The sequence below is a fragment of the Ascidiella aspersa genome, chromosome 5, assembly GCF_963924565.1.
Source record: "Ascidiella aspersa chromosome 5, kaAscAspe10.2, whole genome shotgun sequence".
Classification (NCBI taxonomy): domain Eukaryota; kingdom Metazoa; phylum Chordata; class Ascidiacea; order Phlebobranchia; family Ascidiidae; genus Ascidiella; species Ascidiella aspersa.
This window is the reverse complement of record NC_139451.1, coordinates 8341334-8359188: the sequence shown is the minus strand read 5'-3', so window position 1 is coordinate 8359188 and position 17855 is coordinate 8341334. Positions and strand designations below refer to the sequence as shown.

Here is a 17855-nt window from a genome sequence, read left to right as displayed (position 1 = left end):
AAAACCTTGTTACTCTGGTCTCACTTCACAACGTGTAAATCTTTCGCCTTTTACTAAAGATTTCCGTGAAGTGGGACATTGCAATGAGTCTTTAGTTATTTCTTGCATCTGCAGACATGTTCTGCAGTTTTACCGAAAAATGAGTTAAACTTGACTTAATCTAAGCAGTTCAAAATAAAAGAAGACCTGATTTAGTGTAGTCTACAAGTTTAACGTATCTCTGCATCGGGGTGAAGGTTGCAACAAACTAAAAAAAATAAATTAGTCGTTTATTGCTATCTCGAACTGCGTGTGGTTGTCTTTGCGCAGTGGCGATATTGTAGCTGATGAGGTTTATCCGAGGCGCGATTATTGCTAGTTGAAAACTATACCCAATACCCCGCCCGATGGCTTAAAATGCTTTCGCGGCAATATTTGACCGGTTTTAAGAAATCATTATCCAGACAACATCTCTTTCACAACTATGTCGAAAATCTACTTTCTTCTATAGATTAGTTGTTTTATGTTTCTTTTGGTAAAGTTTGTCACACTAAATATAGATTCAGTAGCAAAATTGTCTTTTATGGCATCCCAAGGGTTGCCTGGCACAGCAATTCTTAGTCGCAGTAACTTCCGTTATAAACATAAAATGCCAAAACCTCGTTACTCTGGTCTCACTTCACAACGTGTAAATCTTTCGCCTTTTACTAAAGATTTCCGTGAAGTGGGACATTGCAATGAGTCTTTAGTTATTTCTTGCATCTGCAGACATGTTCTGCAGTTTCACCGAAAAATGAGTTAAACTTAACTTAATCTAAGCAGTTCAAAATAAAAGACCTGATTTAGTGTAGTCTACAAGTTTAACGTATCTCTGCATCGGGGTGAAGGTTGCAACAAACTAAAAAAAATAAATTAGTCGTTTATTGCTATCTCGAACTGCGTGTGGTTGTCTTTGCGCAGTGGCGATATCGTAGCTGATGAGGTTTATCCGAGGCGCGATTATTGCTAGTTGAAAACTATACCCAATACCCCGCCCGATGGCTTAAAAAGCTTTCGCGGCAATATTTGACCGGTTTTAAGAAATCGTTATCCAGACAACATCTCTTTCACAACTATGTCGAAAATCGACTTTCTTCTATAGATTAGTTGTTTTATGTTTCTTTTGGTAAAGTTTGTCACACTAAATATAGATTCAGCAGCAAAATTGTCTTTTATGGCATCCCAAGGGTTGCCTGGCACAGCAATTCTTAGTCGCAGTAACTTCCGTTATAAACATAAAATGCCAAAACCTCGTTACTTTGTCCTCACTTCACAACGTGTAAATCTTTCGCCTTTTACTAAAGATTTCCGTGAAGTGGGTCATTGCAATGAGTCTTTAGTTATTTCTTGCATCTGCAGACATGTTCTGCAGTTTTACCGAAAAATGAGTTAAACTTGACTTAATCTAAGCAGTTCAAATTAAAAGAAGACCTGATTTAGTGTAGTCTACAAGTTTAACGTATCTCTGCATCGGGGTGAAGGATGCAACAAACTAAAAAAAATAAATTAGTCGTTTATTGCTATCTCGAACTGCGTGTGGTTGTCTTTGCGCAGTGGCGATATCGTAGCTGATGAGGTTTATCCGAGGCGCGATTATTGCTAGTTGAAAACTATACCCAACACCCCGCCCGATGGCTTAAAAAGCTTTCGCGGCAATATTTGACCGGTTTTAAGAAATCGTTATCCAGACAACATCTCTTTCACAAATATGTCGAAAATCTACTTTCTTCTATAGATTAGTTGTTTTATGTTTCTTTTGGTAAAGTTTGTCACACTAAATATAGATTCAGTAGCAAAATTGTCTTTTATGGCATCCCAAGGGTTGCCTGGCACAGCAATTCTTAGTCGCAGTAACTTCCGTTATAAACATAAAATGCCAAAACCTCGTTACTCTGGTCTCACTTCACAACGTGTAAATCTTTCGCCTTTTACTAAAAATTTCCGTGAAGTGGGACATTGCAATGAGTCTTTAGTTATTTCTTGCATCTGCAGACATGTTCTGCAGTTTTACCGAAAAATGAGTTAAACTTGACTTAATCTAAGCAGTTCAAAATAAAACAAGACCTGATTTAGTGTAGTCTACAAGTTTAACGTATCTCTGCATCGGGGTGAAGGATGCAACAAACTAAAAAAAATAAATTAGTCGTTTATTGCTATCTCGAACTGCGTGTGGTTGTCTTTGCGCAGTGGCGATATCGTAGCTGATGAGGTTTATCCGAGGCGCGATTATTGCTAGTTGAAAACTATACCCAATACCCCGCCCGATGGCTTAAAAAGCTTTCGCGGCAATATTTGACCGGTTTTAAGAAATCGTTATCCAGACAACATCTCTTTCACAACTATGTCGAAAATCTACTTTCTTCTATAGATTAGTTGTTTTACGTTTCTTTTGGTAAAGTTTGTCACACTAAATATAGATTCAGTGGTAAAATTGTCTTTTATGGCATCCCAAGAGTTGCCTGGCACAGCAATTCTTAGTCGCAGTAACTTCCGTTATAAACATAAAATGCCAAAACCTTGTTACTCTGGTCTCACTTCACAACGTGTAAATCTTTCGCCTTTTACTAAAGATTTCCGTGAAGTGGGACATTGCAATGAGTCTTTAGTTATTTCTTGCATCTGCAGACATGTTCTGCAGTTTTACCGAAAAATGAGTTAAACTTGACTTAATCTAAGCAGTTCAAAATAAAACAAGACCTGATTTAGTGTAGTCTACAAGTTTAACGTATCTCTGCATCGGGTTGAAGGTTGCAACAAACTAAAAAAAATAAATTAGTCGTTTATTGCTATCTCGAACTGCGTGTGGTTGTCTTTGCGCAGTGGCGATATTGTAGCTGATGAGGTTTATCCGAGGCGCGATTATTGCTAGTTGAAAACTATACCCAATACCCCGCCCGATGGCTTAAAAAGCTTTCGCGGCAATATTTGACCGGTTTTAAGAAATCATTATCCAGACAACATCTCTTTCACAACTTTCTCGAAAATCTACTTTCTTCTATAGATTAGTTGTTTTACGTTTCTTTTGGTAAAGTTTGTCACACTAAATATAGATTCAGTAGCAAAATTGTCTTTTATGGCATCCCAAGGGTTGCCTGGCACAGCAATTCTTAGTCGCAGTAACTTCCGTTATAAACATAAAATGCCAAAACCTCGTTACTCTGGTCTCACTTCACAACGTGTAAATCTTTCGCCTTTTACTAAAGATTTCCGTGAAGTGGGACATTGCAATGAGTCTTTAGTTATTTCTTGCATCTGCAGACATGTTCTGCAGTTTCACCGAAAAATGAGTTAAACTTAACTTAATCTAAGCAGTTCAAAATAAAAGACCTGATTTAGTGTAGTCTACAAGTTTAACGTATCTCTGCATCGGGGTGAAGGTTGCAACAAACTAAAAAAAATAAATTAGTCGTTTATTGCTCTCTCGAACTGCGTGTGGTTGTATTTGCGCAGTGGCGATATCGTAGCTGATGAGGTTTATCCGAGGCGCGATTATTGCTAGTTGAAAACTATACCCAATACCCCGCCCGATGGCTTAAAAAGCTTTCGCGGCAATATTTGACCGGTTTTAAGAAATCGTTATCCAGACAACATCTCTTTCACAACTATGTCGAAAATCGACTTTCTTCTATAGATTAGTTGTTTTATGTTTCTTTTGGTAAAGTTTGTCACACTAAATATAGATTCAGTAGCAAAATTGTCTTTTATGGCATCCCAAGGGTTGCCTGGCACAGCAATTCTTAGTCGCAGTAACTTCCGTTATAAACATAAAATGCTAAAACCTCGTTACTCTGGTCTCATTTCACAACGTTTAAATCTTTCGCCTTTTACTAAAGATTTCCGTGAAGTGGGACATTGCAATGAGTCTTTAGTTATTTCTTGCATCTGTAGACATGTTCTGCAGTTTTACCGAAAAATGAGTTAAACTTGACTTAATCTAAGCAGTTCAAAATAAAAGAAGACCTGATTTAGTGTAGTCTACAAGTTTAACGTATCTCTGCATCGGGGTGAAGGTTGCAACAAACTAAAAAAAATAAATTAGTCGTTGATTGCTATCTCGAACTGCGTGTGGTTGTCTTTGCGCAGTGGCGATATCGTAGCTGATGAGGTTTATCCGAGGCGCGATTATTGCTAGTTGAAAACTATACCCAACACCCCGCCCGATGGCTTAAAAAGCTTTCGCGGCAATATTTGACCGGTTTTAAGAAATCGTTATCCAGACAACATCTCTTTCACAACTATGTCGAAAATCTACTTTCTTCTATAGATAAGTTGTTTTATGTTTCTTTTGGTAAAGTTTGTCACACTAAATATTGATTCAGTAGCAAAATTGTCTTTTATGGCATCCCAAGGGTTGCCTGGCACAGCAATTCTTAGTCGCAGTAACTTCCGTTATAAACATAAAATGCCAAAACCTCGTTACTCTGGTCTCACTTCACAACGTGTAAATCTTTCGCCTTTTACTAAAGATTTCCGTGAAGTGGGACATTGCAATGAGTCTTTAGTTATTTCTTGCATCTGCAGACATGTTCTGCAGTTTCACCGAAAAATGAGTTAAACTTAACTTAATCTAAGCTGTTCAAAATAAAAGACCTGATTTAGTGTAGTCTACAAGTTTAACGTATCTCTGCATCGGGGTGAAGGTTGCAACAAACTAAAAAAAAAAAAATTAGTCGTTTATTGCTATCTCGAACTGCGTGTGGTTGTCTTTGCGCAGTGGCGATATCGTAGCTGATGAGGTTTATCCGAGGCGCGATTATTGCTAGTTGAAAACTATACCCAATACCCCGCCCGATGGCTTAAAAAGCTTTCGCGGCAATATTTGACCGGTTTAAAGAAATCGTTATCCAGACAACATCTCTTTCACAACTATGTCGAAAATCGACTTTCTGCTATAGATTAGTTGTTTTATGTTTCTTTTGGTAAAGTTTGTCACACTAAATATAGATTCAGTAGCAAAATTGTCTTTTATGGCATCCCAAGGGTTGCCTGGCACAGCAATTCTTAGTCGCAGTAACTTCCGTTATAAACATAAAATGCCAAAACCTCGTTACTCTGGTCTCACTTCACAACGTGTAAATCTTTCGCCTTTTACTAAAGATTTCCGTGAAGTGGGACATTGCAATGAGTCTTTAGTTATTTCTTGCATCTGCAGACATGTTCTGCAGTTTTACCGAAAAATGAGTTAAACTTGACTTAATCTAAGCAGTTCAAAATAAAAGAAGACCTGATTTAGTGTAGTCTACAAGTTTAACGTATCTCTGCATCGGGGTGAAGGTTGCAACAAACTAAAAAAAATAAATTAGTCGTTTATTGCTATGTCGAACTGCGTGTGGTTGTCTTTGCGCAGTGGCGATATCGTAGCTGATGAGGTTTATCCGAGGCGCGATTATTGCTAGTTGAAAACTATACCCAACACCCCGCCCGATGGCTTAAAAAGCTTTCGCGGCAATATTTGACCGGTTTTAAGAAATCGTTATCCAGACAACATCTCTTTCACAACTATGTCGAAAATCTACTTTCTTCTATAGATTAGTTGTTTTATGTTTCTTTTGGTAAAGTTTGTCACACTAAATATAGATTCAGTAGCAAAATTGTCTTTTATGGCATCCCAAGGGTTGCCTGGCACAGCAATTCTTAGTCGCAGTAACTTCCGTTATAAACATAAAATGCCAAAACCTCGTTACTCTGGTCTCACTTCACAACGTGTAAATCTTTCGCCTTTTACTAAAAATTTCCGTGAAGTGGGACATTGCAATGAGTCTTTAGTTATTTCTTGCATCTGCAGACATGTTCTGCAGTTTTACCGAAAAATGAGTTAAACTTGACTTAATCTAAGCAGTTCAAAATAAAACAAGACCTGATTTAGTGTAGTCTACAAGTTTAACGTATCTCTGCATCGGGGTGAAGGATGCAACAAACTAAAAAAAATAAATTAGTCGTTTATTGCTATCTCGAACTGCGTGTGGTTGTCTTTGTGCAGTGGCGATATCGTAGCTGATGAGGTTTATCCGAGGCGCGATTATTGCTAGTTGAAAACTATACCCAATACCCCGCCCGATGGCTTAAAAAGCTTTCGCGGCAATATTTGACCGGTTTTAAGAAATCGTTATCCAGACAACATCTCTTTCACAACTATGTCGAAAATCTACTTTCTTCTATAGATTAGTTGTTTTACGTTTCTTTTGGTAAAGTTTGTCACACTAAATATAGATTCAGTGGTAAAATTGTCTTTTATGGCATCCCAAGAGTTGCCTGGCACAGCAATTCTTAGTCGCAGTAACTTCCGTTATAAACATAAAATGCCAAAACCTTGTTACTCTGGTCTCACTTCACAACGTGTAAATCTTTCGCCTTTTACTAAAGATTTCCGTGAAGTGGGACATTGCAATGAGTCTTTAGTTATTTCTTGCATCTGCAGACATGTTCTGCAGTTTTACCGAAAAATGAGTTAAACTTGACTTAATCTAAGCAGTTCAAAATAAAACAAGACCTGATTTAGTGTAGTCTACAAGTTTAACGTATCTCTGCATCGGGGTGAAGGTTGCAACAAACTAAAAAAAATAAATTAGTCGTTTATTGCTATCTCGAACTGCGTGTGGTTGTCTTTGCGCAGTGGCGATATTGTAGCTGATGAGGTTTATCCGAGGCGCGATTATTGCTAGTTGAAAACTATACCCAATACCCCGCCCGATGGCTTAAAATGCTTTCGCGGCAATATTTGACCGGTTTTAAGAAATCATTATCCAGACAACATCTCTTTCACAACTATGTCGAAAATCTACTTTCTTCTATAGATTAGTTGTTTTATGTTTCTTTTGGTAAAGTTTGTCACACTAAATATAGATTCAGTAGCAAAATTGTCTTTTATGGCATCCCAAGGGTTGCCTGGCACAGCAATTCTTAGTCGCAGTAACTTCCGTTATAAACATAAAATGCCAAAACCTCGTTACTCTGGTCTCACTTCACAACGTGCAAATCTTTCGCCTTTTACTAAAGATTTCCGCGAAGTGGGACATTGCAATGAGTCTTTAGTTATTTCTTGCATCTGCAGACATGTTCTGCAGTTCCACCGAAAAATGAGTTAAACTTAACTTAATCTAAGCAGTTCAAAATAAAAGACCTGATTTAGTGTAGTCTACAAGTTTAACGTATCTCTGCATCGGGGTGAAGGTTGCAACAAACTAAAAAAAAAAAATTAGTCGTTTATTGCTATCTCGAACTGCGTGTGGTTGTCTTTGCGCAGTGGCGATATCGTAGCTGTTGAGGTTTATCCGAGGCGCGATTATTGCTAGTTGAAAACTATACCCAATACCCCGCCCGATGGCTTAAAAAGCTTTCTCGGCAATATTTGACCGGTTTTAAGAAATCGTTATCCAGACAACATCTCTTTCACAACTATGTCGAAAATCTACTTTCTTCTATAGATTAGTTGTTTTATGTTTCTTTTGGTAAAGTTTGTCACACTAAATATAGATTCAGTAGCAAAATTGTCTTTTATGGCATCCCAAGGGTTGCCTGGCACAGCAATTCTTAGTCGCAGTAACTTCCGTTATAAACATAAAATGCCAGAACCTCGTTACTCTGGTCTCACTTCACAACGTGTAAATCTTTCGCCTTTTACTAAAGATTTCCGTGAAGTGGGACATTGCAATGAGTCTTTAGTTATTTCTTGCATCTGCAGACATGTTCTGCAGTTTCACCGAAAAATGAGTTAAACTTAACTTAATCTAAGCAGTTCAAAATAAAAGACCTGATTTAGTGTAGTCTACAAGTTTAACGTATCTCTGCATCGGGGTGAAGGTTGCAACAAACTAAAAAAAATAAATTAGTCGTTTATTGCTATCTCGAACTGCGTGTGGTTGTCTTTGCGCAGTGGCGATATCGTAGCTGATGAGGTTTATCCGAGGCGCGATTATTGCTAGTTGAAAACTATACCCAATACCCCGCCCGATGGCTTAAAAAGCTTTCGCGGCAATATTTGACCGGTTTTAAGAAATCGTTATCCAGACAACATCTCTTTCACAACTATGTCGAAAATCGACTTTCTTCTATAGATTAGTTGTTTTATGTTTCTTTTGGTAAAGTTTGTCACACTAAATATAGATTCAGCAGCAAAATTGTCTTTTATGGCATCCCAAGGGTTGCCTGGCACAGCAATTCTTAGTCGCAGTAACTTCCGTTATAAACATAAAATGCCAAAACCTCGTTACTTTGTCCTCACTTCACAACGTGTAAATCTTTCGCCTTTTACTAAAGATTTCCGTGAAGTGGGTCATTGCAATGAGTCTTTAGTTATTTCTTGCATCTGCAGACATGTTCTGCAGTTTTACCGAAAAATGAGTTAAACTTGACTTAATCTAAGCAGTTCAAAATAAAAGAAGACCTGATTTAGTGTAGTCTACAAGTTTAACGTATCTCTGCATCGGGGTGAAGGATGCAACAAACTAAAAAAAATAAATTAGTCGTTTATTGCTATCTCGAACTGCGTGTGGTTGTCTTTGCGCAGTGGCGATATCGTAGCTGATGAGGTTTATCCGAGGCGCGATTATTGCTAGTTGAAAACTATACCCAACACCCCGCCCGATGGCTTAAAAAGCTTTCGCGGCAATATTTGACCGGTTTTAAGAAATCGTTATCGAGACAACATCTCTTTCACAACTATGTCGAAAATCTACTTTCTTCTATAGATTAGTTGTTTTATGTTTCTTTTGGTAAAGTTTGTCACACTAAATATAGATTCAGGAGCAAAATTGTCTTTTATGGCATCCCAAGGGTTGCCTGGCACAGCAATTCTTAGTCGCAGTAACTTCCGTTATAAACATAAAATGCCAAAACCTCGTTACTCTGGTCTCACTTCACAACGTGTAAATCTTTCGCCTTTTACTAAAAATTTCCGTGAAGTGGGACATTGCAATGAGTCTTTAGTTATTTCTTGCATCTGCAGACATGTTCTGCAGTTTTACCGAAAAATGAGTTAAACTTGACTTAATCTAAGCAGTTCAAAATAAAACAAGACCTGATTTAGTGTAGTCTACAAGTTTAACGTATCTCTGCATCGGGGTGAAGGATGCAACAAACTAAAAAAAATCAATTAGTCGTTTATTGCTATCTCGAACTGCGTGTGGTTGTCTTTGCGCAGTGGCGATATCGTAGCTGATGAGGTTTATCCGAGGCGCGATTATTGCTAGTTGAAAACTATACCCAATACCCCGCCCGATGGCTTTAAAAGCTTTCGCGGCAATATTTGACCGGTTTTAAGAAATCGTTATCCAGACAACATCTCTTTCACAACTATGTCGAAAATCTACTTTCTTCTATAGATTAGTTGTTTTACGTTTCTTTTGGTAAAGTTTGTCACACTAAATATAGATTCAGTAGCAAAATTGTCTTTTATGGCATCCCAAGAGTTGCCTGGCACAGCAATTCTTAGTCGCAGTAACTTCCGTTGTAAACATAAAATGCCAAAACCTCGTTACTCTGGTCTAACTTCACAACGTGTAAATCTTTCGCCTTTTACTAAAGATTTCCGTGAAGTGGGACATTGCAATGAGTCTTTAGTTATTTCTTGCATCTGCAGACATGTTCTGCAGTTTTACCGAAAAATGAGTTAAACTTGACTTAATCTAAGCAGTTCAAAATAAAAGAAGACCTGATTTAGTGTAGTCTACAAGTTTAACGTATCTCTGCATCGGGGTGAAGGATGCAACAAACTAAAAAAAATAAATTAGTCGTTTATTGCTATCTCGAACTGCGTGTGGTTGTCTTTGCGCAGTGGCGATATCGTAGCTGATGAGGTTTATCCGAGGCGCGATTATTGCTAGTTGAAAACTATACCCAATACCCCGCCCGATGGCTTAAAAAGCTTTCGCGGCAATATTTGACCGGTTTTAAGAAATCGTTATCCAGACAACATCTCTTTCACAACTATGTCGAAAATCTACTTTCTTCTATAGATTAGTTGTTTTACGTTTCTTTTGGTAAAGTTTGTCACACTAAATATAGATTCAGTAGCAAAATTGTCTTTTATGGCATCCCAAGAGTTGCCTGGCACAGCAATTCTTAGTCGCAGTAACTTCCGTTATAAACATAAAATGCCAAAACCTCGTTACTCTGGTCTAACTTCACAACGTGTAAATCTTTCGCCTTTTACTAAAGATTTCCGTGAAGTGGGACATTGCAATGAGTCTTTAGTTATTTCTTGCATCTGCAGACATGTTCTGCAGTTTTACCGAAAAATGAGTTAAACTTGACTTAGTCTAAGCAGTTCAAAATAAAACAAGACCTGATTTAGTGTAGTCTACAAGTTTAACGTATCTCTGCATCGGGGTGAAGGTTGCAACAAACTAAAAAAATAAATTAGTCGTTTATTGCTATCTCGAACTGCGTGTGGTTGTCTTTGCGCAGTGGCGATATTGTAGCTGATGAGGTTTATCCGAGGCGCGATTATTGCTAGTTGAAAACTATACCCAATACCCCGCCCGATGGCTTAAAAAGCTTTCGCGGCAATATTTGACCGGTTTTAAGAAATCGTTATCCAGACAACATCTCTTTCACAACTACGTCGAAAATCTACTTTCTTCTATAGATTAGTTGTTTTATGTTTCTTTTGGTAAAGTTTGTCAAACTAAATATAGATTCAGTAGCAAAATTGTCTTTTATGGCATCCCAAGTGTTCCCTGGCACAGCAACTCTTAGTCGCAGTAACTTCCGTTATCAACATAAAATGCTAAAACCTCGTTACTCTGGTCTCATTTCACAACGTGTAAATCTTTCGCCTTTTACTAAAGATTTCCGTGAAGTGGGACATTGCAATGAGTCTTTAGTTATTTCTTGCATCTGCAGACATGTTCTGCAGTTTTACCGAAAAATGAGTTAAACTTGACTTAATCTAAGCAGTTCAAAATAAAAGAAGACCTGATTTAGTGTAGTCTACAAGTTTAACGTATCTCTGCATCGGGGTGAAGGATGCAACAAACTAAAAAAAATAAATTAGTCGTTTATTGCTATCTCGAACTGCGTGTGGTTGTCTTTGCGCAGTGGCGATATCGTAGCTGATGAGGTTTATCCGAGGCGCGATTATTGCTAGTTGAAAACTATACCCAATACCCCGCCCGATGGCTTAAAAAGCTTTCGCGGCAATATTTGACCGGTTTTAAGAAATCGTTATCCAGACAACATCTCTTTCACAACTATGTCGAAAATCTACTTTCTTCTATAGATTAGTTGTTTTATGTTTCTTTTGGTAAAGTTTGTCAAACTAAATATAGATTCAGTAGCAAAATTGTCTTTTATGGCATCCCAAGAGTTGCCTGGCACAGCAATTCTTAGTCGCAGTAACTTCCGTTATAAACATAAAATGCCAAAACCTCGTTACTCTGGTCTCACTTCACAACGTGTAAATCTTTCGCCTTTTACTAAAGATTTCCGTGAAGTGGGACATTGCAATGAGTCTTTAGTTATTTCTTGCATCTGCAGACATGTTCAGCAGTTTTACCGAAAAATGAGTTAAACTTGACTTAATCTAAGCAGTTCAAAATAAAACAAGACCTGATTTAGTGTAGTCTACAAGTTTAACGTATCTCTGCATCGGGGTGAAGGTTGCAACAAACTAAAAAAAATAAATTAGTCGTTTATTGCTATCTCGAACTGCGTGTGGTTGTCTTTGCGCAGTGGCGATATCGTAGCTGATGAGGTTTATCCGAGGCGCGATTATTGCTAGTTGAAAACTATACCCAATACCCCGCCCGATGGCTTAAAAAGCTTTCGCGGCAATATTTGACCGGTTTTAAGAAATCGTTATCCAGACAACATCTCTTTCACAACTATGTCGAAAATCTACTTTCTTCTATAGATTAGTTGTTTTATGTTTCTTTTGGTAAAGTTTGTCAAACTAAATATAGATTCAGTAGCAAAATTGTCTTTTATGGCATCCCAAGAGTTCCCTGGCACAGCAATTCTTAGTCGCAGTAACTTCCGTTATAAACATAAAATGCTAAAACCTCGTTACTCTGGTCTCATTTCACAACGTGTAAATCTTTCGCCTTTTACTAAAGATTTCCGTGAAGTGGGACATTGCAATGAGTCTTTAGTTATTTCTTGCATCTGCAGACATGTTCTGCAGTTTTACCGAAAAATGAGTTAAACTTGACTTAATCTAAGCAGTTCAAAATAAAACAAGACTTGATTTAGTGTAGTCTACAAGTTTAACGTATCTCTGCATCGGGGTGAAGGTTGCAACAAACTAAAAAAAATAAATTAGTCGTTTATTGCTATCTCGAACTGCGTGTGGTTGTCTTTGCGCAGTGGCGATATCGTAGCTGATGAGGTTTATCCGAGGAGCGATTATTGCTAGTTGAAAACTATACCCAATACCCCGCCCGATGGCTTAAAAAGCTTTCGCGGCAATATTTGACCGGTTTTAAGAAATCGTTATCCAGACAACATCTCTTTCACAACTATGTCGAAAATCTACTTTCTTCTATAGATTAGTTGTTTTATGTTTGTTTTGGTAAAGTTTGTCAAACTAAATATAGATTCAGTAGCAAAATTGTCTTTTATGGCATCCCAAGAGTTCCCTGGCACAGCAATTCTTAGTCGCAGTAACTTCCGTTATAAACATAAAATGCTAAAACCTCGTTACTCTGGTCTCATTTCACAACGTGTAAATCTTTCGCCTTTTACTAAAGATTTCCGTGAAGTGGGACATTGCAATGAGTCTTTAGTTATTTCTTGCATCTGCAGACATGTTCTGCAGTTTTACCGAAAAATGAGTTAAACTTGACTTAATCTAAGCAGTTCAAAATAAAAGAAGACCTGATTTAGTGTAGTCTACAAGTTTAACGTATCTCTGCATCGGGGTGAAGGTTGCAACAAACTAAAAAAAATAAATTAGTCGTTTATTGCTATCTCGAACTGCGTGTGGTTGTCTTTGCGCAGCGGCGATATCGTAGCTGATGAGGTTTATCCGAGGCGCGATTATTGCTAGTTGAAAACTATACCCAATACCCCGCCCGATGGCTTAAAAAGCTTTCGCGGCAATATTTGACCGGTTTTAAGAAATCGTTATCCAGACAACATCTCTTTCACAACTATGTCGAAAATCTACTTTCTTCTATAGATTAGTTGTTTTATTTTTCTTTTGGTAAAGTTTGTCAAACTAAATATAGATTCAGTAGCAAAATTGTCTTTTATGGCATCCCAAGAGTTCCCTGGCACAGCAATTCTTAGTCGCAGTAACTTCCGTTATAAACATAAAATGCTGAAACATCGTTACTCTGGTCTCATTTCACAACGTGTAAATCTTTCGCCTTTTACTAAAGATTTCCGTGAAGTGGGACATTGCAATGAGTCTTTAGTTATTTCTTGCATCTGCAGACATGTTCTGCAGTTTTACCGAAAAATGAGTTAAACTTGACTTAATCTAAGCAGTTCAAAATAAAAGAAGACCTGATTTACTGTAGTCTACAAGTTTAACGTATCTCTGCATCGGGGTGAAGGTTGCAACAAACTAAAAAAAATAAATTAGTCGTTTATTGCTATCTCGAACTGCGTGTGGTTGTCTTTGCGCAGTGGCGATATTGTAGCTGATGAGGTTTATCCGAGGCGCGATTATTGCTAGTTGAAAACTATAACCAATACCCCGCCCGATGGCTTAAAAAGCTTTCGCGGCAATATTTGACCGGTTTTAAGAAATCGTTATCCAGACAACATCTCTTTCACAACTATGTCGAAAATCTACTTTCTTCTATAGATTAGTTGTTTTATTTTTCTTTTGGTAAAGTTTGTCAAACTAAATATAGATTCAGTAGCAAAATTGTCTTTTATGGCATCCCAAGAGTTCCCTGGCACAGCAATTCTTAGTCGCAGTAACTTCCGTTATAAACATAAAATGCTGAAACATCGTTACTCTGGTCTCATTTCACAACGTGTAAATCTTTCGCCTTTTACTAAAGATTTCCGTGAAGTGGGACATTGCAATGAGTCTTTAGTTATTTCTTGCATCTGCAGACATGTTCTGCAGTTTTACCGAAAAATGAGTTAAACTTGACTTAATCTAAGCAGTTCAAAATAAAAGAAGACCTGATTTACTGTAGTCTACAAGTTTAACGTATCTCTGCATCGGGGTGAAGGTTGCAACAAACTAAAAAAAATAAATTAGTCGTTCATTGCTATCTCGAACTGCGTGTGGTTGTCTTTGCGCAGTGGCGATATTGTAGCTGATGAGGTTTATCCGAGGCGCGATTATTGCTAGTTGAAAACTATAACCAATACCCCGCCCGATGGCTTAAAAAGCTTTCGCGGCAATATTTGACCGGTTTTAAGAAATCGTTATCCAGACAACATCTCTTTCACAACTATGTCGAAAATCTACTTTCTTCTATAGATTAGTTGTTTTATGTTTCTTTTGGTAAAGTTTGTCACACTAAATATAGATTCAGTAGCAAAATTGTCTTTTATGGCATCCCAAGGGTTGCCTGGCACAGCAATTCTTAGTCGCAGTAACTTCCGTTATAAACATAAAATGCCAAAACCTCGTTACTCTGGTCTCACTTCACAACGTGTAAATCTTTCGCCTTTTACTAAAAATTTCCGTGAAGTGGGACATTGCAATGAGTCTTTAGTTATTTCTTGCATCTGCAGACATGTTCTGCAGTTTTACCGAAAAATGAGTTAAACTTGACTTAATCTAAGCAGTTCAAAATAAAACAAGACCTGATTTAGTGTAGTCTACAAGTTTAACGTATCTCTGCATCGGGGTGAAGGATGCAACAAACTAAAAAAAATCAATTAGTCGTTTATTGCTATCTCGAACTGCGTGTGGTTGTCTTTGCGCAGTGGCGATATCGTAGCTGATGAGGTTTATCCGAGGCGCGATTATTGCTAGTTGAAAACTATACCCAATACCCCGCCCGATGGCTTTAAAAGCTTTCGCGGCAATATTTGACCGGTTTTAAGAAATCGTTATCCAGACAACATCTCTTTCACAACTATGTCGAAAATCTACTTTCTTCTATAGATTAGTTGTTTTACGTTTCTTTTGGTAAAGTTTGTCACACTAAATATAGATTCAGTAGCAAAATTGTCTTTTATGGCATCCCAAGAGTTGCCTGGCACAGCAATTCTTAGTCGCAGTAACTTCCGTTATAAACATAAAATGCCAAAACCTCGTTACTCTGGTCTAACTTCACAACGTGTAAATCTTTCGCCTTTTACTAAAGATTTCCGTGAAGTGGGACATTGCAATGAGTCTTTAGTTATTTCTTGCATCTGCAGACATGTTCTGCAGTTTTACCGAAAAATGAGTTAAACTTGACTTAATCTAAGCAGTTCAAAATAAAAGAAGACCTGATTTAGTGTAGTCTACAAGTTTAACGTATCTCTGCATCGGGGTGAAGGATGCAACAAACTAAAAAAAATAAATTAGTCGTTTATTGCTATCTCGAACTGCGTGTGGTTGTCTTTGCGCAGTGGCGATATCGTAGCTGATGAGGTTTATCCGAGGCGCGATTATTGCTAGTTGAAAACTATACCCAATACCCCGCCCGATGGCTTAAAAAGCTTTCGCGGCAATATTTGACCGGTTTTAAGAAATCGTTATCCAGACAACATCTCTTTCACAACTATGTCGAAAATCTACTTTCTTCTATAGATTAGTTGTTTTACGTTTCTTTTGGTAAAGTTTGTCACACTAAATATAGATTCAGTAGCAAAATTGTCTTTTATGGCATCCCAAGAGTTGCCTGGCACAGCAATTCTTAGTCGCAGTAACTTCCGTTATAAACATAAAATGCCAAAACCTCGTTACTCTGGTCTAACTTCACAACGTGTAAATCTTTCGCCTTTTACTAAAGATTTCCGTGAAGTGGGACATTGCAATGAGTCTTTAGTTATTTCTTGCATCTGCAGACATGTTCTGCAGTTTTACCGAAAAATGAGTTAAACTTGACTTAGTCTAAGCAGTTCAAAATGAAACAAGACCTGATTTAGTGTAGTCTACAAGTTTAACGTATCTCTGCATCGGGGTGAAGGTTGCAACAAACTAAAAAAATAAATTAGTCGTTTATTGCTATCTCGAACTGCGTGTGGTTGTCTTTGCGCAGTGGCGATATTGTAGCTGATGAGGTTTATCCGAGGCGCGATTATTGCTAGTTGAAAACTATACCCAATACCCCGCCCGATGGCTTAAAAAGCTTTCGCGGCAATATTTGACCGGTTTTAAGAAATCGTTATCCAGACAACATCTCTTTCACAACTACGTCGAAAATCTACTTTCTTCTATAGATTAGTTGTTTTATGTTTCTTTTGGTAAAGTTTGTCAAACTAAATATAGATTCAGTAGCAAAATTGTCTTTTATGGCATCCCAAGTGTTCCCTGGCACAGCAACTCTTAGTCGCAGTAACTTCCGTTATCAACATAAAATGCTAAAACCTCGTTACTCTGGTCTCATTTCACAACGTGTAAATCTTTCGCCTTTTACTAAAGATTTCCGTGAAGTGGGACATTGCAATGAGTCTTTAGTTATTTCTTGCATCTGCAGACATGTTCTGCAGTTTTACCGAAAAATGAGTTAAACTTGACTTAATCTAAGCAGTTCAAAATAAAAGAAGACCTGATTTAGTGTAGTCTACAAGTTTAACGTATCTCTGCATCGGGGTGAAGGATGCAACAAACTAAAAAAAATAAATTAGTCGTTTATTGCTATCTCGAACTGCGTGTGGTTGTCTTTGCGCAGTGGCGATATCGTAGCTGATGAGGTTTATCCGAGGCGCGATTATTGCTAGTTGAAAACTATACCCAATACCCCGCCCGATGGCTTAAAAAGCTTTCGCGGCAATATTTGACCGGTTTTAAGAAATCGTTATCCAGACAACATCTCTTTCACAACTATGTCGAAAATCTACTTTCTTCTATAGATTAGTTGTTTTATGTTTCTTTTGGTAAAGTTTGTCAAACTAAATATAGATTCAGTAGCAAAATTGTCTTTTATGGCATCCCAAGAGTTGCCTGGCACAGCAATTCTTAGTCGCAGTAACTTCCGTTATAAACATAAAATGCCAAAACCTCGTTACTCTGGTCTCACTTCACAACGTGTAAATCTTTCGCCTTTTACTAAAGATTTCCGTGAAGTGGGACATTGCAATGAGTCTTTAGTTATTTCTTGCATCTGCAGACATGTTCTGCAGTTTTACCGAAAAATGAGTTAAACTTGACTTAATCTAAGCAGTTCAAAATAAAACAAGACCTGATTTAGTGTAGTCTACAAGTTTAACGTATCTCTGCATCGGGGTGAAGGTTGCAACAAACTAAAAAAAATAAATTAGTCGTTTATTGCTATCTCGAACTGCGTGTGGTTGTCTTTGCGCAGTGGCGATATCGTAGCTGATGAGGTTTATCCGAGGCGCGATTATTGCTAGTTGAAAACTATACCCAATACCCCGCCCGATGGCTTAAAAAGCTTTCGCGGCAATATTTGACCGGTTTTAAGAAATCGTTATCCAGACAACATCTCTTTCACAACTATGTCGAAAATCTACTTTCTTCTATAGATTAGTTGTTTTATGTTTCTTTTGGTAAAGTTTGTCAAACTAAATATAGATTCAGTAGCAAAATTGTCTTTTATGGCATCCCAAGAGTTCCCTGGCACAGCAATTCTTAGTCGCAGTAACTTCCGTTATAAACATAAAATGCTAAAACCTCGTTACTCTGGTCTCATTTCACAACGTGTAAATCTTTCGCCTTTTACTAAAGATTTCCGTGAAGTGGGACATTGCAATGAGTCTTTAGTTATTTCTTGCATCTGCAGACATGTTCTGCAGTTTTACCGAAAAATGAGTTA

General features: G+C 37.7%; 57 non-coding genes across 57 annotated transcripts; all 57 read left to right on the top strand.

The window, feature by feature from the left end:
* The first annotated feature begins 9 nt into the window (after nucleotides 1-9).
* On the top strand, nucleotides 10-128 carry LOC146142323 (U5 spliceosomal RNA). Its single transcript, XR_014499365.1, has one exon. It is a non-coding gene; the product is annotated as a U5 spliceosomal RNA (small nuclear RNA).
* A 169-nt stretch (nucleotides 129-297) lies between these two features.
* LOC146142322 (U4 spliceosomal RNA) lies at nucleotides 298-433 on the top strand. Its single transcript, XR_014499941.1, has one exon. It is a non-coding gene; the product is annotated as a U4 spliceosomal RNA (small nuclear RNA).
* Nucleotides 434-642: 209 nt separating this feature from the next.
* LOC146142321 (U5 spliceosomal RNA) lies at nucleotides 643-761 on the top strand. Its single transcript, XR_014499364.1, has one exon. It is a non-coding gene; the product is annotated as a U5 spliceosomal RNA (small nuclear RNA).
* A 166-nt stretch (nucleotides 762-927) lies between these two features.
* Nucleotides 928-1063, top strand: LOC146142320 (U4 spliceosomal RNA). Its single transcript, XR_014499774.1, has one exon. It is a non-coding gene; the product is annotated as a U4 spliceosomal RNA (small nuclear RNA).
* Nucleotides 1064-1272: 209 nt separating this feature from the next.
* On the top strand, nucleotides 1273-1391 carry LOC146142319 (U5 spliceosomal RNA). Its single transcript, XR_014499613.1, has one exon. It is a non-coding gene; the product is annotated as a U5 spliceosomal RNA (small nuclear RNA).
* A 169-nt stretch (nucleotides 1392-1560) lies between these two features.
* On the top strand, nucleotides 1561-1696 carry LOC146142318 (U4 spliceosomal RNA). Its single transcript, XR_014499788.1, has one exon. It is a non-coding gene; the product is annotated as a U4 spliceosomal RNA (small nuclear RNA).
* Nucleotides 1697-1905: 209 nt separating this feature from the next.
* LOC146142317 (U5 spliceosomal RNA) lies at nucleotides 1906-2024 on the top strand. The gene has a single exon (XR_014499533.1). It is a non-coding gene; the product is annotated as a U5 spliceosomal RNA (small nuclear RNA).
* Nucleotides 2025-2193: 169 nt separating this feature from the next.
* LOC146142316 (U4 spliceosomal RNA) lies at nucleotides 2194-2329 on the top strand. Its single transcript, XR_014499773.1, has one exon. It is a non-coding gene; the product is annotated as a U4 spliceosomal RNA (small nuclear RNA).
* Nucleotides 2330-2538: 209 nt separating this feature from the next.
* LOC146142315 (U5 spliceosomal RNA) lies at nucleotides 2539-2657 on the top strand. Its single transcript, XR_014499363.1, has one exon. It is a non-coding gene; the product is annotated as a U5 spliceosomal RNA (small nuclear RNA).
* Nucleotides 2658-2826: 169 nt separating this feature from the next.
* On the top strand, nucleotides 2827-2962 carry LOC146142314 (U4 spliceosomal RNA). Its single transcript, XR_014499844.1, has one exon. It is a non-coding gene; the product is annotated as a U4 spliceosomal RNA (small nuclear RNA).
* A 209-nt stretch (nucleotides 2963-3171) lies between these two features.
* On the top strand, nucleotides 3172-3290 carry LOC146142313 (U5 spliceosomal RNA). The gene has a single exon (XR_014499362.1). It is a non-coding gene; the product is annotated as a U5 spliceosomal RNA (small nuclear RNA).
* A 166-nt stretch (nucleotides 3291-3456) lies between these two features.
* Nucleotides 3457-3592, top strand: LOC146142312 (U4 spliceosomal RNA). Its single transcript, XR_014499867.1, has one exon. It is a non-coding gene; the product is annotated as a U4 spliceosomal RNA (small nuclear RNA).
* Nucleotides 3593-3801: 209 nt separating this feature from the next.
* LOC146142311 (U5 spliceosomal RNA) lies at nucleotides 3802-3920 on the top strand. Its single transcript, XR_014499502.1, has one exon. It is a non-coding gene; the product is annotated as a U5 spliceosomal RNA (small nuclear RNA).
* A 169-nt stretch (nucleotides 3921-4089) lies between these two features.
* LOC146142310 (U4 spliceosomal RNA) lies at nucleotides 4090-4225 on the top strand. The gene has a single exon (XR_014499786.1). It is a non-coding gene; the product is annotated as a U4 spliceosomal RNA (small nuclear RNA).
* Nucleotides 4226-4434: 209 nt separating this feature from the next.
* On the top strand, nucleotides 4435-4553 carry LOC146142309 (U5 spliceosomal RNA). Its single transcript, XR_014499361.1, has one exon. It is a non-coding gene; the product is annotated as a U5 spliceosomal RNA (small nuclear RNA).
* A 167-nt stretch (nucleotides 4554-4720) lies between these two features.
* Nucleotides 4721-4856, top strand: LOC146142308 (U4 spliceosomal RNA). Its single transcript, XR_014499796.1, has one exon. It is a non-coding gene; the product is annotated as a U4 spliceosomal RNA (small nuclear RNA).
* A 209-nt stretch (nucleotides 4857-5065) lies between these two features.
* On the top strand, nucleotides 5066-5184 carry LOC146142307 (U5 spliceosomal RNA). Its single transcript, XR_014499360.1, has one exon. It is a non-coding gene; the product is annotated as a U5 spliceosomal RNA (small nuclear RNA).
* A 169-nt stretch (nucleotides 5185-5353) lies between these two features.
* Nucleotides 5354-5489, top strand: LOC146142306 (U4 spliceosomal RNA). Its single transcript, XR_014499785.1, has one exon. It is a non-coding gene; the product is annotated as a U4 spliceosomal RNA (small nuclear RNA).
* Nucleotides 5490-5698: 209 nt separating this feature from the next.
* Nucleotides 5699-5817, top strand: LOC146142305 (U5 spliceosomal RNA). Its single transcript, XR_014499532.1, has one exon. It is a non-coding gene; the product is annotated as a U5 spliceosomal RNA (small nuclear RNA).
* A 169-nt stretch (nucleotides 5818-5986) lies between these two features.
* On the top strand, nucleotides 5987-6122 carry LOC146142304 (U4 spliceosomal RNA). The gene has a single exon (XR_014499778.1). It is a non-coding gene; the product is annotated as a U4 spliceosomal RNA (small nuclear RNA).
* Nucleotides 6123-6331: 209 nt separating this feature from the next.
* LOC146142303 (U5 spliceosomal RNA) lies at nucleotides 6332-6450 on the top strand. Its single transcript, XR_014499359.1, has one exon. It is a non-coding gene; the product is annotated as a U5 spliceosomal RNA (small nuclear RNA).
* A 169-nt stretch (nucleotides 6451-6619) lies between these two features.
* LOC146142302 (U4 spliceosomal RNA) lies at nucleotides 6620-6755 on the top strand. The gene has a single exon (XR_014499940.1). It is a non-coding gene; the product is annotated as a U4 spliceosomal RNA (small nuclear RNA).
* Nucleotides 6756-6964: 209 nt separating this feature from the next.
* LOC146142301 (U5 spliceosomal RNA) lies at nucleotides 6965-7083 on the top strand. The gene has a single exon (XR_014499535.1). It is a non-coding gene; the product is annotated as a U5 spliceosomal RNA (small nuclear RNA).
* A 166-nt stretch (nucleotides 7084-7249) lies between these two features.
* LOC146142300 (U4 spliceosomal RNA) lies at nucleotides 7250-7385 on the top strand. Its single transcript, XR_014499902.1, has one exon. It is a non-coding gene; the product is annotated as a U4 spliceosomal RNA (small nuclear RNA).
* Nucleotides 7386-7594: 209 nt separating this feature from the next.
* Nucleotides 7595-7713, top strand: LOC146142299 (U5 spliceosomal RNA). Its single transcript, XR_014499358.1, has one exon. It is a non-coding gene; the product is annotated as a U5 spliceosomal RNA (small nuclear RNA).
* Nucleotides 7714-7879: 166 nt separating this feature from the next.
* LOC146142298 (U4 spliceosomal RNA) lies at nucleotides 7880-8015 on the top strand. The gene has a single exon (XR_014499772.1). It is a non-coding gene; the product is annotated as a U4 spliceosomal RNA (small nuclear RNA).
* Nucleotides 8016-8224: 209 nt separating this feature from the next.
* On the top strand, nucleotides 8225-8343 carry LOC146142297 (U5 spliceosomal RNA). Its single transcript, XR_014499611.1, has one exon. It is a non-coding gene; the product is annotated as a U5 spliceosomal RNA (small nuclear RNA).
* Nucleotides 8344-8512: 169 nt separating this feature from the next.
* LOC146142296 (U4 spliceosomal RNA) lies at nucleotides 8513-8648 on the top strand. Its single transcript, XR_014499784.1, has one exon. It is a non-coding gene; the product is annotated as a U4 spliceosomal RNA (small nuclear RNA).
* Nucleotides 8649-8857: 209 nt separating this feature from the next.
* Nucleotides 8858-8976, top strand: LOC146142295 (U5 spliceosomal RNA). The gene has a single exon (XR_014499531.1). It is a non-coding gene; the product is annotated as a U5 spliceosomal RNA (small nuclear RNA).
* A 169-nt stretch (nucleotides 8977-9145) lies between these two features.
* On the top strand, nucleotides 9146-9281 carry LOC146142294 (U4 spliceosomal RNA). Its single transcript, XR_014499695.1, has one exon. It is a non-coding gene; the product is annotated as a U4 spliceosomal RNA (small nuclear RNA).
* Nucleotides 9282-9490: 209 nt separating this feature from the next.
* Nucleotides 9491-9609, top strand: LOC146142293 (U5 spliceosomal RNA). The gene has a single exon (XR_014499562.1). It is a non-coding gene; the product is annotated as a U5 spliceosomal RNA (small nuclear RNA).
* A 169-nt stretch (nucleotides 9610-9778) lies between these two features.
* On the top strand, nucleotides 9779-9914 carry LOC146142292 (U4 spliceosomal RNA). Its single transcript, XR_014499771.1, has one exon. It is a non-coding gene; the product is annotated as a U4 spliceosomal RNA (small nuclear RNA).
* Nucleotides 9915-10123: 209 nt separating this feature from the next.
* On the top strand, nucleotides 10124-10242 carry LOC146142291 (U5 spliceosomal RNA). Its single transcript, XR_014499561.1, has one exon. It is a non-coding gene; the product is annotated as a U5 spliceosomal RNA (small nuclear RNA).
* Nucleotides 10243-10410: 168 nt separating this feature from the next.
* Nucleotides 10411-10546, top strand: LOC146142290 (U4 spliceosomal RNA). The gene has a single exon (XR_014499842.1). It is a non-coding gene; the product is annotated as a U4 spliceosomal RNA (small nuclear RNA).
* Nucleotides 10547-10755: 209 nt separating this feature from the next.
* On the top strand, nucleotides 10756-10874 carry LOC146142289 (U5 spliceosomal RNA). The gene has a single exon (XR_014499489.1). It is a non-coding gene; the product is annotated as a U5 spliceosomal RNA (small nuclear RNA).
* Nucleotides 10875-11043: 169 nt separating this feature from the next.
* Nucleotides 11044-11179, top strand: LOC146142288 (U4 spliceosomal RNA). The gene has a single exon (XR_014499770.1). It is a non-coding gene; the product is annotated as a U4 spliceosomal RNA (small nuclear RNA).
* Nucleotides 11180-11388: 209 nt separating this feature from the next.
* Nucleotides 11389-11507, top strand: LOC146142287 (U5 spliceosomal RNA). The gene has a single exon (XR_014499496.1). It is a non-coding gene; the product is annotated as a U5 spliceosomal RNA (small nuclear RNA).
* Nucleotides 11508-11676: 169 nt separating this feature from the next.
* On the top strand, nucleotides 11677-11812 carry LOC146142286 (U4 spliceosomal RNA). Its single transcript, XR_014499769.1, has one exon. It is a non-coding gene; the product is annotated as a U4 spliceosomal RNA (small nuclear RNA).
* Nucleotides 11813-12021: 209 nt separating this feature from the next.
* On the top strand, nucleotides 12022-12140 carry LOC146142285 (U5 spliceosomal RNA). Its single transcript, XR_014499488.1, has one exon. It is a non-coding gene; the product is annotated as a U5 spliceosomal RNA (small nuclear RNA).
* A 169-nt stretch (nucleotides 12141-12309) lies between these two features.
* On the top strand, nucleotides 12310-12445 carry LOC146142284 (U4 spliceosomal RNA). The gene has a single exon (XR_014499954.1). It is a non-coding gene; the product is annotated as a U4 spliceosomal RNA (small nuclear RNA).
* Nucleotides 12446-12654: 209 nt separating this feature from the next.
* LOC146142283 (U5 spliceosomal RNA) lies at nucleotides 12655-12773 on the top strand. The gene has a single exon (XR_014499487.1). It is a non-coding gene; the product is annotated as a U5 spliceosomal RNA (small nuclear RNA).
* A 169-nt stretch (nucleotides 12774-12942) lies between these two features.
* LOC146142282 (U4 spliceosomal RNA) lies at nucleotides 12943-13078 on the top strand. The gene has a single exon (XR_014499812.1). It is a non-coding gene; the product is annotated as a U4 spliceosomal RNA (small nuclear RNA).
* A 209-nt stretch (nucleotides 13079-13287) lies between these two features.
* On the top strand, nucleotides 13288-13406 carry LOC146142281 (U5 spliceosomal RNA). Its single transcript, XR_014499486.1, has one exon. It is a non-coding gene; the product is annotated as a U5 spliceosomal RNA (small nuclear RNA).
* Nucleotides 13407-13575: 169 nt separating this feature from the next.
* On the top strand, nucleotides 13576-13711 carry LOC146142280 (U4 spliceosomal RNA). The gene has a single exon (XR_014499865.1). It is a non-coding gene; the product is annotated as a U4 spliceosomal RNA (small nuclear RNA).
* A 209-nt stretch (nucleotides 13712-13920) lies between these two features.
* On the top strand, nucleotides 13921-14039 carry LOC146142279 (U5 spliceosomal RNA). Its single transcript, XR_014499485.1, has one exon. It is a non-coding gene; the product is annotated as a U5 spliceosomal RNA (small nuclear RNA).
* A 169-nt stretch (nucleotides 14040-14208) lies between these two features.
* Nucleotides 14209-14344, top strand: LOC146142278 (U4 spliceosomal RNA). Its single transcript, XR_014499864.1, has one exon. It is a non-coding gene; the product is annotated as a U4 spliceosomal RNA (small nuclear RNA).
* A 209-nt stretch (nucleotides 14345-14553) lies between these two features.
* On the top strand, nucleotides 14554-14672 carry LOC146142277 (U5 spliceosomal RNA). The gene has a single exon (XR_014499530.1). It is a non-coding gene; the product is annotated as a U5 spliceosomal RNA (small nuclear RNA).
* Nucleotides 14673-14841: 169 nt separating this feature from the next.
* Nucleotides 14842-14977, top strand: LOC146142276 (U4 spliceosomal RNA). Its single transcript, XR_014499694.1, has one exon. It is a non-coding gene; the product is annotated as a U4 spliceosomal RNA (small nuclear RNA).
* Nucleotides 14978-15186: 209 nt separating this feature from the next.
* LOC146142275 (U5 spliceosomal RNA) lies at nucleotides 15187-15305 on the top strand. Its single transcript, XR_014499560.1, has one exon. It is a non-coding gene; the product is annotated as a U5 spliceosomal RNA (small nuclear RNA).
* A 169-nt stretch (nucleotides 15306-15474) lies between these two features.
* On the top strand, nucleotides 15475-15610 carry LOC146142274 (U4 spliceosomal RNA). Its single transcript, XR_014499768.1, has one exon. It is a non-coding gene; the product is annotated as a U4 spliceosomal RNA (small nuclear RNA).
* Nucleotides 15611-15819: 209 nt separating this feature from the next.
* Nucleotides 15820-15938, top strand: LOC146142273 (U5 spliceosomal RNA). The gene has a single exon (XR_014499559.1). It is a non-coding gene; the product is annotated as a U5 spliceosomal RNA (small nuclear RNA).
* A 168-nt stretch (nucleotides 15939-16106) lies between these two features.
* Nucleotides 16107-16242, top strand: LOC146142272 (U4 spliceosomal RNA). Its single transcript, XR_014499841.1, has one exon. It is a non-coding gene; the product is annotated as a U4 spliceosomal RNA (small nuclear RNA).
* Nucleotides 16243-16451: 209 nt separating this feature from the next.
* On the top strand, nucleotides 16452-16570 carry LOC146142271 (U5 spliceosomal RNA). Its single transcript, XR_014499483.1, has one exon. It is a non-coding gene; the product is annotated as a U5 spliceosomal RNA (small nuclear RNA).
* Nucleotides 16571-16739: 169 nt separating this feature from the next.
* Nucleotides 16740-16875, top strand: LOC146142270 (U4 spliceosomal RNA). Its single transcript, XR_014499767.1, has one exon. It is a non-coding gene; the product is annotated as a U4 spliceosomal RNA (small nuclear RNA).
* A 209-nt stretch (nucleotides 16876-17084) lies between these two features.
* LOC146142269 (U5 spliceosomal RNA) lies at nucleotides 17085-17203 on the top strand. The gene has a single exon (XR_014499357.1). It is a non-coding gene; the product is annotated as a U5 spliceosomal RNA (small nuclear RNA).
* A 169-nt stretch (nucleotides 17204-17372) lies between these two features.
* Nucleotides 17373-17508, top strand: LOC146142268 (U4 spliceosomal RNA). Its single transcript, XR_014499766.1, has one exon. It is a non-coding gene; the product is annotated as a U4 spliceosomal RNA (small nuclear RNA).
* Nucleotides 17509-17717: 209 nt separating this feature from the next.
* LOC146142267 (U5 spliceosomal RNA) lies at nucleotides 17718-17836 on the top strand. The gene has a single exon (XR_014499482.1). It is a non-coding gene; the product is annotated as a U5 spliceosomal RNA (small nuclear RNA).
* Nucleotides 17837-17855: the final 19 nt, after the last annotated feature.